We start from the raw sequence: 17,434 nt of genomic DNA on the forward strand, positions 1-17,434 counted from the left end.
AAAAGTATACGCAGCACACTACAACAAGCGGCACAACACCAAGGACATCGTTCTGGAAAAGGGGGAATGGGTCAGAGTCAAACTCCCAACTCTTCAAAGGAAGGGCAAAAGCAAATACAGTAAACCCTTGCAAGTTCGAGAAGTGTATGGCAGAGCGGCCTTACTCAGCGATGGGAGAGTGTGGTCCCAAGACCGCATGGCAAGAGTCAACAGGATCATGTAATGGCCGGCGGTCAAAGTAGAGGAGGCTGAAGAGCAGCAGCAACCCGGAGGGGAAGGCGAAATGGAGATAAGTGAAGACGACCAGAAGGAAAGACTTGCAGAAAAGGACAATGAAGGGAATGGAGAATCACGGACATTGGAAGAAGTGGGTAGCAGTGGTGTCCCGGCCAGGGACATGGAGAGCGGCAACCAGATGGACACAAGGAGTCTCCCCGGGGGAGGTAATGGAGAAGAATCCAACCTGGTAAGGCGCACCTGTGCCGGGAGAGCAGTCACCCTGCCTCCCCGATTCAAAGACTATGACATGAGTGACTATTGAATTGAGACTTTTGCAGTTGTTATTGTTTGGTTAAAAAAGGGGGAGATATGTGGTGTTGCGCTCTAGCCTTCGGCGCTCAGCGCGATGACGCGCTGCGCAGGAGGTAGAGCGCGAGACGGGCACATGCGCAGGAGAGGCTATGAGACGCGCGCGAAGGGACCAACGGACATTAGCGACCGGAGCTAGCGAGAGACAGACGCTCGGCGCTCTATGTTTAACCTAGTTGCTTATCCTGTGAATAAAGGAAGCTGTTTCACTACCCATGCTTCATGTACTTTGTGGGGACCATCAAGCAACATTACACTACTTCCATGTACTCCTCGTGTGTCTAGTTGTCCTGGAACTTGGATGCCATGTAATTACTGACAAAAGGGGGGCTTGGGGGAGGGAGCCGACCGAAGGGAGGTCTCCTCCCCCGGGCGGTTTGGGAGGGCTGCGAGGGGTTATTTCCAGAAGTTGCCAGAATGTTCTAGTTTTGGGCTGGTCTAGTAGGACCAGCCAGCCCAAGTATAAATTCCACCGTTCCCGCTAACCGCCACCATTTTAGGTTTGGTGACCTGGTGGCTAGGTGCTTTAACTTTTTGTGAGAGTATCTTGTGTGTGTGCGTTTCTTTTTCATTCTTTACCTGTAGCGTTATTACTTTGAGGTTAGTAATGGAAGACGCACGAGTTCTGGAGGCGATGCGCTTATTGGCTGATGCCGGTCGCTTGGATCTGCTCGCGGGAGGCGGTCAGGCTAGGCCTCACCGCCAGGCCTCCGCCGGTGTCGGGGCCGCAGTAATAGCATGTTCTTCGCCGAAGAGGAGACGGCCGAGTCAGGTAAGCGAGAGGGGCCGCTCCCGGTCTAGGAAGCCGGTCCCACAACGGTCGTCTCGGGGGCAGCCCGGTGCTTCGGAGGCCCCGGGCATGTTGAGCGGGGGGAAGGGGGTACCTTCACAGCTCCCGCCGCTTCAACTGCACGTTGCTTCTGATACCGGGGATTTTCCGTTAATGGCGGGCCGGGGGCATGGGTCAAAGAAAGGGGGCAAGAGTGGACGGGGAGGCAGCAAGAAACGCTCCGCCTCGGATCCGCTTTTTGAGCGGCGGGGACAGTCTGAGGATGGTGTCCCGGTGCGCGGAGGTCGTAGGAGCTCGGTGCAATTTGCATTACAGGACTCCGAGCGTGAACAGGTTGCCCTTGGGGCCCAGGAGGACATTTTGGTTGTTGGTGAGACTCAGTTCGCCCCTGACGATGGTCAGCGATTGTTAACTCCTTTAGGTCGTTTTCCGCTCAATGTTCGAGTTGGGGAGGGCCATGAAGGGGGTTTGGTGGGGTCCAGGACTGTTTCATCATCTGGTGTACAGGTTGTGGCTCAAGGGGCCGCCGTGGGAGCGGTTGATTTTGGAGGCAATGTGGGGAGTCCGTTATTGTTCTCTACCCCGGGATCGGCGACTGGCGAAGTGGTTTCTGGGGGCGGTGGCTCTCGAGGCGAGGGTGAATGGGCCCAAATGGGCGTCAATGTTTCGTCTGGTGGTGCTATTACTGGTTTGCAACAGGGTGAAGGTTTTCGATCGGAAGATGGGGGTGTTCCATTTTTGAGGGGGGGGCCTTTTCCATCGGAATTACAGAACCGTCAGCCTGTTTTTGGTGTGGGTCATGCGGTTGTTGGCTCGGCCGGAATGGGTACGGTTGGCTTTCCGGCTCCTGGGGCCTTGAATGCGGGGGGGTTTAGCTTCCAGGGCACGTTGTTAGGCCCCGATAGAGGTTTTGGTCAGGTGAGTGGCGGGCCTATGCAAGGACCCAGGAGTACAGCTCCGCACTTATCTGGGGCCTCTGGGGGTCCGTTTTTCATGTGTGGTTCTCCAGGCTGGGAACATTTTGGCGCGGCGGGCCTGGCGCACCGTACTTTTCAGAAGGATTTAGCAGGCCAGGACTCAGCCCCTAGAGTTGTTAGTCGCGCTTCCTTTTCGGCACCGGATAATTTGGATCATAGTGACGACGACGAGGTGATAGGTGGTTCGCAGATTCAGGTGGTTCCATTGAGGCATGACGCGCGAGGCCGTTCTTTGGAGAGAGGTCAGGGGAGGTTTGTTGATTCTACTCGAAGGGAGAATGTGTGTGGTTGGTCTGTGGATGGTAGGAACACTAGCACACCAGTCCAAACTTTTTCTTTTCAGGACGAGGTTAGGCGCGGCGTTCCAGACTTGGCAGGGCGCAGTCCAGTCCATTTTCGCCAAGGGGAAGTGAGGAGAGTGCCTAGCGCGGCCCTCTCTGTTCCACCGAGGGAACCCGACGCGGCCAGCACACGAGGGTCTGGCGTGATCCCGCTGGCCCCAACGAGTAGCAGGTATAGGTGGCAAGCCTTGCCGGCGGCTATGGAGCAACAGAGTCAGCGCCCAGGGACGTACAGGCGTGTACAGTCTGCTCCCCCACCTGGAGTTTCGAAATCATTGAAATGTACAGTGGTTGATACCGGGTTAGGTAAGACCCGGGGTGATATGATGTATACTAGTGTGGACTCGGTGGTGTTGGACTATGACGATGAGAGTCCCGAAGAAGGAGAACTGCGGGATCTTGAGGGGGGGGTGCCCTCTCATTCCTCTCATAGTGTTTTACAGGCTCCAGTGGTCCAGAGGCAACTGCAAGGGAGAAGAGAGCGCGGCCCATCGGGTAGGGCACCTCGGAGACCGGATGCATTGTCTTCGGCGCCACGGGCGGAGCCATCGAGAGCTGTCTCTCTGTTACAAGGTGAGCAAACGGTCCCACAGGCCAAACCTATTATGGTGTCAGTGGGTACCGGTGGTGAACTTGATGTGGTCATTACGGATGGCCGGTTGGTTAAAGGTCGTTATGTCAAAGACACTGCAGTGGGTACTGACAATATGTTTTTACAAAGTAAAGGGGACTGTGGTATAGCTGGTGCTTCCAGCAAAGTTACACAACAAGGGGACAGTGGTGTTAAAGCTGGTGCTTCCAGCAAAGTTACTCATCAAGGGGACAGTGGTGTTATAGCTGGTGCTTCCAGCAAAGTTTCTTATCAAGGGGACAGTGGTGTTATAGCTGGTGCTTCCAGCAAAGTTTCTTATCAAGGGGACAGTGGTGTTATAGCTGGTGCTTCCAGCAACGTTACAGACAAAGTAGACAGTGGAGTTATGGCTGGTGCTTCCAGCAACGTTACAGTAACGGTGGACAGTGGTGTTATGGCTGGTGCTTCCAGCAAGGTTTCAGACAAATCGGACAGTGGTGTTATAGCTGGTGCTTCCAGCACTGTTAAAGAGCCTGTGGCTAGTAAAGAGTTAAAAATCAAAAAACTACCATATATGGGGGTGACGAAGCCCCTGGGTGCCCACTTGATGCTTAGTACTAAAGAAAGAATTTGGAATGGTGAGTATGTGGAGCTCCTTAAGCTTCTCCATCGAGAAGTCCGGTCTAAGGAGGGCTCTAAAGAGGAAGAATTTGAGTTGGCCAAACGCCCGAAGGTCCCTTTAAATATTGAAAATTGGACGGCTGCGTTTTTGATTTATGCCAGTGTGTACTGTGAAAAGTTCCCTGAGCGCAGCGTTTCCCTGTTTAAGTACATGGATGTGATTCGTAAAGCTCAGATCACCGGGGGTGGTTTTGCCTGGTCTCAATACGACGAGGAGTTTAGGGCCAGGATGGCGTGGGACCCTGAGGCAAAATGGGGTGAACTTGATAATGATTTATGGCAACACACAATGGGGTCATCAGCTGGGGGGAAGACTGTGTTCACGGCCAGTGGGTTACCTCTAGTGTACCGGCCCTTTCAGGGGAAGCCCACCCGGGGAGGGGTGGGGTCCAGCTCTAACACTCACTCAGAGTCAGGTTTCTGTTGGGAATTCAATAGGGGTTCCTGTATTAGGGAATACTGTAAATTCAGGCATGAGTGTTCAGGTTGCGGGAGGAAACACCCGTTATCTAAATGTTGGGACAACGAGCCTTCGGGCAGCCACCAGGGGAAACAGTCAGGTTCAGGTACTTCCAACTCAAGGGGTCGGGTATCCAGAGGTACTAAGGGTTCTGGGGCCAAAGGCTCGTACTCCGGTTAAACTGGACAAGCTACGGATTGCCTTACAGGGTTATGACGACGAGTCTGCAAAAATCAAGTTATTAGATGGTTTTCAGTTTGGTTTCCGACTGGGTTACCTAGGGTACAGGGAACGGAGGTGGTCTGCCAATTTAAAATCGGCTTTGGAACATCCCGCAGTTGTCCAGAACAAACTTACTAAGGAGGTTCAGGAGGGTAGGATGGCTGGCCCGTTCACAGAGTGGCCGTTACTCAATTTGATTGTCTCTCCAGTCGGTGTCGTTCCTAAGAAAGAGGCAGGTCAGTTCAGACTCATTCAACATCTCTCATGGCCGGAAGGATCCTCAGTCAACGATTTTATTGCCCCGGAGGATGTGTCGGTATCATACTCTTCTGTGGATGTGGCCATGTCACTAGTTGTGACAGCGGGTGCAGCCGCTGAAATGGCCAAGTGTGACATAAAATCTGCTTTCCGACTGTTGCCGGTACACCCTGACGATTGGTGCCTTCTTGGTATCCAATTCGGTGGTCAATGGTATGTGGACAAAGCTCTACCTATGGGCTGCTCAATCTCATGTGCGCTGTTTGAATGTTTTAGCACTTTCTTACAGTGGTATTTTTCGAATCAGACTGGTCATTCCCTGGTGACACATTACCTTGACGACTTTTTCTTTGTTGGATCCCCGGGCTCCGCGGAGTGCCAGGCAGCTCTGGACACATTCCATGGGCTCATGGAGGATCTAGGAGTTCCTTTAGCTCCGGAAAAGACAGTGGGCCCCAGTACGGTCCTTTCCTTCTTGGGTATCGAAATTGATTCTGTACTCATGACTGCTCGCTTGCCTGAGGATAAAAGGAGCAACATGGTGCAACTGCTAGAGACAATGTTGGCCAAAAGGAAAGTTTTGGTAAAAGAAATTCAAGTGCTATTGGGTCATTTGAATTTCGCTTGTAGGGTAGTGAGAGCAGGTAGGACTTTTTGTAGGAGACTAGGTAGGGCTTTAGCAGGACACCACTTGCCTCATCATCGTGTGCGCCTGTCTGCCGGCGTAAAGGAAGATTTGAGAATGTGGAAGTTCTTTTTGACCTCTTTCAATGGTGTTCCCTTGGTCAGGGATGTGGATTTCCAGTGGGACGTACAGATGTTCTCTGACGCGGCTGGCAGTGATGGTTTTGGCCTTTTCTGGAACGGCAGATGGTGTGCGGAACGTTGGCCGGATGAATGGTTGAATGGTGGTCGCAGCATCACCTTCTTGGAATTGTTCCCTCTTTTGGTGGCCTTGACACTGTGGGGGGAGGAATTGGCACACAAGAAGGTTTTGTTTCGTGTGGATAACATGGCTGTTGTGGAGATTGTGAACCGACAGGCTGCCAGAGACGAACAGGTTTTGAAATTGATGAGAGTTTTCGTTCTGGGTTGTTTGAAACACGACATTCATTTTCGTGCTTTACACATTCCTGGCGTGGACAATGACATTGCGGATGCTTTGTCTCGTTCACAGTGGGGGAGATTCCGTGGACTGGCGAGGGAGGCAGACAGATCCCCGACTCGGATGCCGACTCATCTGTGGCGTGTAGGAGAAGTAGGGTCGTACAATTGGTGGTAGGTTCTTTATCGGTGTCCACACGTACTGCCTATTCCTTGGCCTGGAAGGAATTCTTGGCTTCTGGAGCTGTCAGACGGGTGGATCTGTCGCAGCGGTCAGAGGATGTTGTTAATTTTATACTAGACCTCATGGATAAGGGCCTCACTAAAGTGACTATAGCGGGGAAACTAGCGGGTATTGCTTTTATGGGACAGTTATTATGGGGTTACACCCCGTCAGCCGGGGAAATAGGCAGGAGAATGCTTGAGGGATGGGCCAGGGAACAGGGTCATGTTGTTCGATCTCGGGCTCCATTATCCTGGCAAATACTGGCTAGGTTAATTACAGTCTTACCTTTGGTATGTTCAGATGATTTTGAGGCGTGTGTTTTTTCCATGCTCATGGCGTTTATGTTTTTTGGAGCTTTTAGGGTCTCAGAGTTGTTGGGGACCAAGCATAAGGGTGGTTTACACTGGAGGGATGTTTTTTGTTATGACGAAGGTGTTCATGTTTGGTTATCCAGCTCCAAAACTGATCAAACGGGTAAAGGTAAAGGGGTTTGGTTACAAGCGCGCGTCCCAAAGCTCACTTGCCCTTTATTGCTGGCGCGGCGCTGGCGTTCATTGTGCGGGGGTGGGGATGAAGCCCTCGTATTCCAACACATTAATGGTTTACCTGTCACATCTTATCAGTTACGGATGGTTCTCCGTAAAGCCCTGCAACACATTGGGCTTGATAGTAGTTTATATGGTACTCATTCTTTTCGTATAGGTGCAGCCACGGAGGCCTTTCACAGAGGTTGGACGGAGATGGATATTATGAGGTTGGGGCGCTGGTCTTCTAATTGTTTCAGGCGCTATGTGCGGAGCCCGGCAGAAGACGCGCATGCGTTCTCAGCCTAGACATGTGTTCTAATTGTGTTTTCTCTTTCAGGATCCGTTGCTGGACCTCGATCGCCAGTGGTCACGGTCTGGATAGTGGGGCATTCCTTCGTTAAATGGGCCAGAGTCCAGGCGGCACGGAGCTACTTTGGAGAACAACTCGCCTTTAATGATCGTATGTTTAATATTGTATGGAAGGGTAAAGGTGGGATGCTCTGGAGAGAGTTAATCCCTTGTTTAAACAATAACATGGTGGGCGGTTTATGCCCGGATATTTTGGTCATTCATTTGGGTGAAAATGATCTTTGTGCCACGAAAGGGGTTGTCTTACTGCGGGCTATGAAACGGGATTTAGGCCTCATTAAGGAACTCTGGTCTGGGTGCCATGTGTTTTGGACAGAGTTGGTACCGCGTAGGACATGGAGAGGGGCTGTGAACCCCAGGGCTGTGGATCGGGCGAGGAAGAAGGTGAATTCGGAGGTGTCTCGTTGCTGCAGGGGCCTCGGTTTCAGTAGGATATCGCACAGGGAAATAAAATTTGAATCGGTAGAGTTTTTCCGAGATGACGGAGTACATTTGTCACGTGTGGGTATGGACCTTTACCTTTTAGAGCTTCGTGAGGTGTTAGCACGGGCTTTGGCCATGCAGCGTTGATTACCATTATCTTTCAGTTCGCTACGCGGTTGGGGGGCAGAAAGGAAGGCTCCGTGTGTTCAACCCCCCCCTCACTCGCCTGCCTTTCTGGGTGGCGGGGTCGTGGTGTATCAGTTCGGTTTCAGGTTGATTGTTGGTTGTAATTTCGTTAGAATTTTCTTGGACTGGGGCCGGGGCAGGTTGGTCATGGTTTGACCGTTCAGTTTTAAAAGGGGTATTCTGCAGGAGTGCAGGGTCAGGCAGGATCGATGATTACGGGGGACATGACAAATGTTAATTCAGTTGTGGTTTGATGAATAAAGTTTATTGATGACGTATGTTTTTATATATATGACGTAATGTTGATTGATGATGTAATGTTTTTCTCATGACGTAATGTATAATGATGTTAATGTGTATTGATGTATTGTGGGGAGGGCCCAAACATGTAGGGGTGGGGGTTTGGGGGCCCGTTTGGTTAGTTATTTATTTATTTAGTGAGGTTTAGTTTTGTAAGGCGTTTGCCGAGGTTGTAGTTTGTAATGTGCACCTGTTTCCTAATAAAGCGGCCTTTTACACACACATAAACAATTTTTGGTCTACTTTTCTCTCACCCCTCGCCCTCCCTCCCAAGGGGGGCTTGGGGGAGGGAGCCGACCGAAGGGAGGTCTCCTCCCCCGGGCGGTTTGGGAGGGCTGCGAGGGGTTATTTCCAGAAGTTGCCAGAATGTTCTAGTTTTGGGCTGGTCTAGTAGGACCAGCCAGCCCAAGTATAAATTCCACCGTTCCCGCTAACCGCCACCATTTTAGGTTTGGTGACCTGGTGGCTAGGTGCTTTAACTTTTTGTCCCACCCTCCCGCCCTGTTTTCTGTAGCATTTTTCTTTCCCCTCGCTCCCTCGTTTTTTCTCACTTTTGGTGAACATTTTTCTTTTTCGAAAGGCTGTTTTATGGGTTTCCGGTGTGCAGGGGTTGTTTCTTGTATTTGTATTTGTCGCTAGGAGCAGGTGCTGTGCGGGGTCGTGGTGTATCAGTTCGGTTTCAGGTTGATTGTTGGTTGTAATTTCGTTAGAATTTTCTTGGACTGGGGCCGGGGCAGGTTGGTCATGGTTTGACCGTTCAGTTTTAAAAGGGGTATTCTGCAGGAGTGCAGGGTCAGGCAGGATCGATGATTACGGGGGACATGACAAATGTTAATTCAGTTGTGGTTTGATGAATAAAGTTTATTGATGACGTATGTTTTTATATATATGACGTAATGTTGATTGATGATGTAATGTTTTTCTCATGACGTAATGTATAATGATGTTAATGTGTATTGATGTATTGTGGGGAGGGCCCAAACATGTAGGGGTGGGGGTTTGGGGGCCCGTTTGGTTAGTTATTTATTTATTTAGTGAGGTTTAGTTTTGTAAGGCGTTTGCCGAGGTTGTAGTTTGTAATGTGCACCTGTTTCCTAATAAAGCGGCCTTTTACACACACATAAACAATTTTTGGTCTACTTTTCTCTCACCCCTCGCCCTCCCTCCCAAGACATGTGCATGCCAACACAACCTGCTGCAGCTATTTTCCAAGCACTGCGCCCAGTTCTGCTGCTGGTACCAACGCAGTGTTAGATTTGTAAGAATTAAGGATGCAAGTGAGGGTCCGTGTGTACGGGCAGCTTGTTGTCTGCCTGTCAACCTCTTCCTTCCGGGCCTTATTCAACTAATGACAAAGGACGACGGCGGGGGCGTGGCCCTTGTTGATTTTCATACCCTTAAGGTATGAAGATTGCCTGCAGTCCAGAAAGCAACGGAATAAAACGGTGCCACAATCTTGGTCTTGCAGTGACAGTCCTGCGCTGACGTGACTGACGTGCGACTATTGCAGAGTTCCAGCTTAAATGTTACTTCAGAATACATAAATAAGAATTGAAAAATCACACACACATGGGTAGCTGAAATTTACTGAAATTGATGCTGCCTTTTTCCCTCCCTGCGAACGGAATCGCAGAGCCTAATTCCCCAGGGCGAGAGGGGCGAGCCCGCCATTTTCTCTGCGTGACAGGCCAGTGTTTAAAGCATCACAGTGCTCACTGGGGCGGACTCCGCGGGCCCTGAGCAGCGTGTCCAGCCTTCTGCTTCCGTCCGTCTCTAGGTCTCCAATATACCCGGCACGCGACGATAAGGGATAATGAACAGTTAAAGAATAAAGAAACATTAAATGAAGACAGCTATTGAGCGTTATCAGGACATAATGAATACCAACAGTTTTTTACACTTGAGCGAGCTGCCAAGGGTCAATTATTACGACGTCAAAAGAAAACACGAAATCCCTTATTACAGGCGGGTTCTAATAGCAGCAAGTTGCAGAAAATGGCTGCTATGTGCGGGGGAGCAAAAAAGCTCGGTTTTGGTGACTCAGTTACAGAGGGTTTCGCGTTCCCTAATTCCAGCGTGAGTAAACCGAGTAATGCAGTGGGTCAAACGGGGGCATAAGCAGCAGTAGGGCCGGACGAGCCAACCAAAAGCGAACTTGGTAAAAATGTTTAAACCAGGACTGCTCCCTTCTCGCCAGGGTTTGAAGTGGGCCAGGTCTCACCGGTGCTCAGCACCGGCCGTTATTTTAAGGAGGCCTCGAAACGGGTCTTTATCGGGCTCTGTTGCAGTGACAGCAGGCACATCAATGTGCGCCTGCGCATGCTCACACTGCTCACTTCTCACTAGTGGAGAAGTTACGTCACGTCATGCCAGGTGAGGGTTGTAGGGGAAGGGAAATCCTTTAAAGAGAGTCAAATTCTCTCTGGATTTCCCTTCTCTTTTTGAAACTCAGGAGCAGCAACATTGGCGTGGTGTCATTAGGGCTTTAAGTGGAAGCTTTTTCAATATTATATACAAGACATAGTTGCTACTTATTTATCGTATACAACTAATAACCATTGACAAAGACAATAGTCCTGTCTCCTTGAAGGTATGATGTTACTTGTTGTATCATATATCTGGATGCAATGACTGAAACAGCAAAATACACGTTGGGCGACAACCTAAGCACACATTTTTAGCTTACGTGTTTTAAGCCACGTCCTTAATTACATTGGCCACACCCCTTTGAGAGACCCCCCAGTTTTCTCATCCCACTTAAAGCCCTGCTCCTCGCGTAAATATCTCTTCCCATCCATCCATTCTCTCTCCTTCCCTCTCCTCACCCTTTCTGATCTCTCTTCTCCAACTCCCTACCTTCTCTATTTTTATCTCTCTTGTGAAGTCCCCTGTGCCGCCTGCATTTGACCTACCTACCTCGGAGAGCTGGAGAAAGTGAGAGAGGCCCCACAGTCATCCAATGGCTTTCCCACTAGGGAAATTCCCGATGGCATACAAGGCCAGTCCTGGCCAACTGCAGTGACCTCTACAATGGCCGTCAATTAGAACTTCATAAGTTTACCTGGCAAATATACAAAAGCAATCGCTGCTCTGACCTGAGCAGGCCGCCCTAAATGCAGGATCATCCTTGCACCACAGTGTTCTCTGTTTATGCTCCCCCAGATCATGTGACTACATATAGGATCCATGGCCATATGACCAGTTCGAAATGGAAAAAATTACTGCGACAAAAGCGAAAGTATTAACTTGTTTTTCTGCATTTTTACAAAGTTTTTGTTTGATATCTGGATTTTCTGCATTACATTGAAGCATTTGCCAGTTCCTTGGTTTGTACATTTAGACATTTTTGGACTTTCAAACTTTTCTGACCAAAGCAAGTGTTCATGATGTGGTTAGGTTGTTCCCTATGGTGATATTGCATGGGGGCATTGAATTTGTCTCCATCCAGCGTAACCTCTGTAGTTGTGTAGCGGGGCTCTGCTCGAGAGTTGAGTTTCTTAGAGGCCTTCCCCTACCATATCTTCTGTAGTGTTTTTGCGTGAAATGGGAGTGACTCTTCTGTCCTTCCAAACTAAGCACTTATGTCTGTGTCAAAGACTTAAACCTTGATTGTGATTCTCCTGTTTCACGTCTAGCCTCCAATTGACCCAATATTGCCATGTGTTTTTATTTCCCTGTTCCTGCATGTCCTCTGTAGCCACGATTCCCTGTCCTCCTGTATTTCCTATGCCACCACACTTATTGTCTCTGAGCTTCTGTGTCCTTGAGTTCCCTATCTCCTGGCTCTCAACAGACCCTAGCCTCGAGCCTCGGTTGTAGGACTTCCTGGTATGAAGGTAGACAGACACAAATACAGGAAAACAAGTAGGCAGGCCACATAGCCAACGCTGCTTATAGCCGCTCTACTGCTTTGTTGACTGTAGCAAATAGGGGATATAGTGCTGCTGTCAATGTTAAAATTGAAGATGGTTCCACTCTCTGTGAAAATCAAGAGATAGCTCTGTTGGCTGCACCAAACGTGTGTTAGAGCAGCTAAGCAATGTATTTATTTGCTGTCAGCACAGGTGATGTATAGCCCTGCTGTTTGTAGCAACTCCATCCCCCCCATCCTGTTTTCAGAGGATGGGGGGGTCGGGGGGGGGAGGTTAAAATGCCGAGCAAGAATAGTTCACTCATCGCACCTGCCTCTCGCCTTTTGGCTGCTTAATCTTTGTCCTACTGCTGCAGTGCTGCTGCCACAGCTCTGATTTAGAAGACTGAAGGGATAGGCGAGCCTTCTTAAAGTTCACCAATGAGCGCATTTCCTGTAAAGTCCTGTGATCCTAGGAGAGCTGGGAGGAGAATGAGCTAGGGGACAGCCAGCCAATCACCTTTTATCACTTTTTTCCTAAATGTATTTAGTGTTGTGGGGGGAAAAGGGCATGAAAGATCAAGAGATGGAGCAGACACTTGTCTAGGTGTTAAAGAGTGCAGTCTTGGCACGCGCATATTACAATAGCACGGCCTAGGCTACCAGAGCTCGAGCCGTGGCCCGAGACTGCCAGGGCGGCTGCTCCCGTGACGCAGCAGTTCTTTATGTCTCAGAAGCAAGCGCTCGACGCGGTTGTATATTCATTGCGAGCGTGTTACGAATTTGAAAGAGTTTGCAGAACGCAGCCTGTCTCAGTCCAGGTTTTCTGGAAAAAAGAAACCAGTTACAACAAGCTGAAGCACTCGGGCCACAAAAACATAGACATGCACGCAGACATACATTATAAATGCACAAGCGTGTGTAGTAAATAATTTAGCGACGAAACTGAAACGCTTCACTAGCTAATTTTAACACCTTTTAATGCAAAGTTGCGTGACAATAAAATGATTTGTGAAAACGGAGGAACTGGATTCCTCATATTTGGGCCTAAGACCATGCAGAGAAAATAGTCATAGTCGACAATTCCTTTGTACTGAGCAGCAGGGTCGGACTGGAAAAAAAAAGTGCCCCCCCCCCCCCCCCCCAACAAAATGAAAGTAGTCCCCTTTAGCGAACGAGATAGCTAAACAAACATTGGCAAAGCCAACCGATTTCGCTAAAAATATTACATTTTTCCTTGCCGTCGTCTGTCAACTTTCCCCCGCCTCACCACTCTTACCTGCACCGGTCACTCCTGCTCTTTATAGGAGGAGGTACCCCGAGTGGTACACAGTGATCGGGGATGTGCCCAGGCAATCTGGGCACACCGTCTGGGGCGCATTGGTATAAGTTGTACCAGACACCTCAGGTTTCCAACACAAAGAGTTGCAAATTCTGTACCTCTCTGGAAATGAGGCACGTTGGCTGGTGCACGATGAGATGGGTTGCCCCGTCATATAATGAAGAGTTGCAAATTCCATACCTCTTCTGGAAGGGAGGCACAACTTCCAGTGCACGATGATACAGGTTGCACCAGACCAGTCCGGTAACACACACAGGCGTAAGTTCAGCAATGTCACATAAGGTAGGATAAGGCACTAATACCTACCTCAGAGGATCTCACCCTGTAAATCGACACCTCATGCAATGAGAATGCAGTTGGTGTGTCGCACAGGAAAGATGCCTCACAATCAATAAAACGGGCCACGTGGGATCCCACGACTCGGGAATCAACTCACCCCCAACTAGACGCTTATGAGTTTCAGGGTCTCTGCAGTACAGGAACCACATGCCTTAGATGCGGGCACAATTTCTGAGGCTCCACACTAAACAATTCAGTCTCCAGACACAAGTCTTAACTCCACGTTCCCACCAGAGAATACAAGGGCACTGCTCTCCAGATGTCACAGGTAGATGGTTTGGTCCATCACGGGAGATCTTTGTTGTCCCTGAGATCTCTGGGAGAACAGGAGGGCTGCAGATGAACCCTTGGGAGCACACTTCAGCAGGTCTTTGGCCCAGGCCAGCCACTATTCAGAAAGGGCACACGGTGTCCTTCATGGGCAGTTATCCTCCATGTGAACGAAAGAGTCCTCTGGCAGTGTGCACCATGCAGTTCGGGTCCTCTGGTCCCATGTCCTCGCAAGTATATCTCACCTTACATTAAAGAACAGCAAACATAGTTATACTGTCATGTGTCTTTGAAGTTAGGGGTGGTTCTAGGGGTTGCCCTTTGAACCTCAGATGTCTCCCATAAATTGTAAGCCTGTCTGCCATGGGACCATGGATAGCAGATCTTAATCTTTAGTGGGGCCATGATCCGACCTGTAGAAGCTAATTGTCAGAACCTCTCTCTCTCCAATCTATCCCATTCGACCGTCAAATGGCAGAGGTCTGCCGTTCTCGTGGGATGCCCATGGTTTATGGCTGTGGCTTGGGTTATGCACAGATGTGCTCTTCTTGACCCCTGGCGACTACTGGCACCAGGAACCATGGCACACAAGACTCTTAAAGCAAAGAAATGTCCATATTCTATAAGTGGCATTTCCAAGCGAGATATGTCAAAAGAACTCTTTACCATTGGAAAGGGTTTGGCATGTCAAATCCATTGATAGGAATCATCATGAGGCTGCTCCACTGCAATCTATTTTTGCAGCCCGAAGTGAAGTCAACGTCTTCCCCATGTTAACCTATGTGAAGAGCTAGCCTCATAGGTAGTGAAAACACCCACAGGTATTCCTCATAACTGGGTGCACATGCGCCAGTGCGCACACTGACCTGCCATGGCAGGTTGGACACATAGTCCCCAACAGCATGAGTTCAGGTACCCCTGCCTGAGTCTGCAACAGCAGGCAGGACATGGGTTTGTCTAATACATATGTCAGTGAGGCAGCACATGCAATCACAGGCTCCATAGGTGCGGTTGCACACATACAGCAGCCTGCTCTGGCAGGTGGCTCATAAGTTTAATCACAATAGCTTTTAGTGCGTACACACCTGTCTGCAATGGCACACTGGCACATGGTCGTACACAGACCCTGGCACCTGGGGTCCGAGTATGTGCTCACAACCCTGTCCGGGTCAGCCAGACTCAGATCGGCCCCTTATGGGTTCGATTGCAGACCCCCCGCCCTCGATGGCAGGCCAGGCACCTTGCCACTATGAGATGTGTGCAATGGACTTAGACATAGTCCTGACATGACAGGCCTGACCTGGATGTTAGAACACTGGGGGATGCAGGTATGCCCTCACCGGTCCGCAATGGCAGACAGTGCACATATCTATGCCATAGGTGGCACGGCACATCCTCCAGCCTGTTAAGACAGGCTGAACAGGTATTCAAAACAGCAGACTGGCCGATGCACACACCCTGGCCTGAAATAGCAGGTTTGGCGTATAGTTAACACCCAGAAGGTACAAATGCGCACTCCCAGGTCTGCATTGGCAGACCAGCCCATGTTCCTGAATGCAGTGTCAATGCCTTTTCCTAGACGGTGTAGGAAGGCACCCGAACCACCACACTGCCTTGACAATGAGGATGTGTGCCGAGCCCTAAGGCCACAGAAGAGACTCAGCAACTCTCCAGGAACTTTCCATGGGAAGAATCAAGCTCCAAGGTAGGAGAAACCCCACGTGGGGGGTTCCACAATACCTGGGCAGGGAACATCTATATGTACTCACCCAGCCTTCTGCCTACCACCTCCCCCTGGGTCCTTCAGGGCTTCCCTGAGGCAGTGCCTTCATGGTGTGGAAGTGCCACCACAGCATTGGCTGAGGCAAAAGCGATGCCAACCTAGGCAGGTGTGCATTGGTGCCCCACCAGCCTACAATGACAGACCCGATACAGGATTGACAGGCTATCTGGTGTGTGGCACATTCAGTGCTACGTCCCACTAATAGCCAGTGCCATACCCGGTCCAGGTATGTGGTGCACCTGTTTACGGTGCGCACAGAGGGATGACACCTTAACCCACAGCGTGCACCCCCCTGCCCCATGTGGGCTAGGTGGGAACATGTAACTTTTCTCTGCAGTGCAGGGGAATCTGCCCAGAATCCTAAGATCATGCTGAGAGAGTCAGCAAAGACATGGAGAAAATAGCAAAATGCTTTGGGGTAATGGGTCAAGTCCATCAGCTATCCCTCCACCAGAGACCTGTTTTTGACCCCCAAGGGTGAGGACCTTTGCTCCCAGAGGGCCATAAACCAAGCCTGCTTGAACAGCGGATTCTTTATACCCCTGCCCACAGGATGACCTGGGGATTAACATTCCAGGGCCTTAGAGCTTCAAAGAGGTCCACCACCTTTGGAATGCAAATCTGGCTTCTCTCACAAGAGAAGAAACCAACCTCCTTGGTACAGCACCCTTTGGCACCTGGACAGGTGGGAAAATTAGCTAGGCATGACTGGTGTGTCCACCCTCAGGCAAGCACCACCCCTGAGCTGGGCTACCTGAAGTGGATGCGACTTTTCAGAAGTGACCATCATGGTGATTGGAAATGTAGGCTCTTAGGGACAGAGTTATACCCACTTTCCACAGGAAGTGGTCATATTGGGGGGTGTAGTGACCTCAGTGGAAGTAGCCCGGTGGCTACTATCCTATACTACTCCAACACTCCTAAATTCAGTATTTTGGGTAGGCCGGACACCAAGAAATCAGATCTTGATGACCAAAAGAAGAACAAGGTCAAAAGAGCTGTGAAAGTAAGACCTGCAGAAGAAGGAACTGACTTGGCACCAGCCCTGCCAGCCTGTTCACTTATTCTCGACAAATGGACCAAAGTCATCTCACCCTGCAAGCTGCTGATCCTCAGAATCCAGGGAGGAGTACTAGAATTTCTCCAAAGACTCAGGAACTCCAGTTGAACAGTGGAACTGTTCCCTTGCAGCTAGCAGGTATCAAGAGCTGTGAGGCTCCAAGGCCGCGAAAACCCAACATCAGAAAGCACCACTGCACCCAAGCCATATAGCCCAAGCTGAAGTGGGCCAATGGTGCCAACGTGGTCCCAAGATCCTGACAACCTACGATAAAGAAGAACACTGAAGAGCCACAAAAGCAGAAGGCTCTGAAAGAGCAACTGATTTAGAAACCGCCCTGCCGGCCTGCCTGCTGTCCCCCATCAAAACTGTGACAAAGATGTCTTGTCCTGCAGATGTTGTACCTCCAAAGCCTGGGAGGACTATCTGCCTTCAAAAAAGGCTCAAGAACTCCAGTAAAGCAGCAAAGCTGCTTCCCTGCACCCGGCAGGCACCCCCCAAAAAACTGTTAGTGTTCCAGGCCGTAAAAACCTGACACCGCAAAACACCACTGCATCCGTGCTTCTGAGCACAAGATGAAGTGGGCCAATGGGGCTAGCATGGTCCCCAGCCCTCCAGCGACAAAGCCCATCTTGGACTTGCCCTTTGTGGACTTTATGCCACCACCTGCAGCCCTGTTTGCAGGCCCATGCTTCCCCAAGTTCTCCCAGTGACAAAAACCTGACACCTAAAGACACCTCTGCACCCATCACCCCTGCAGATGAAGA

This window comes from Lissotriton vulgaris, chromosome 9, assembly GCF_964263255.1.
Source record: "Lissotriton vulgaris chromosome 9, aLisVul1.2, whole genome shotgun sequence".
Taxonomy (NCBI): Eukaryota; Metazoa; Chordata; class Amphibia; order Caudata; family Salamandridae; genus Lissotriton; species Lissotriton vulgaris.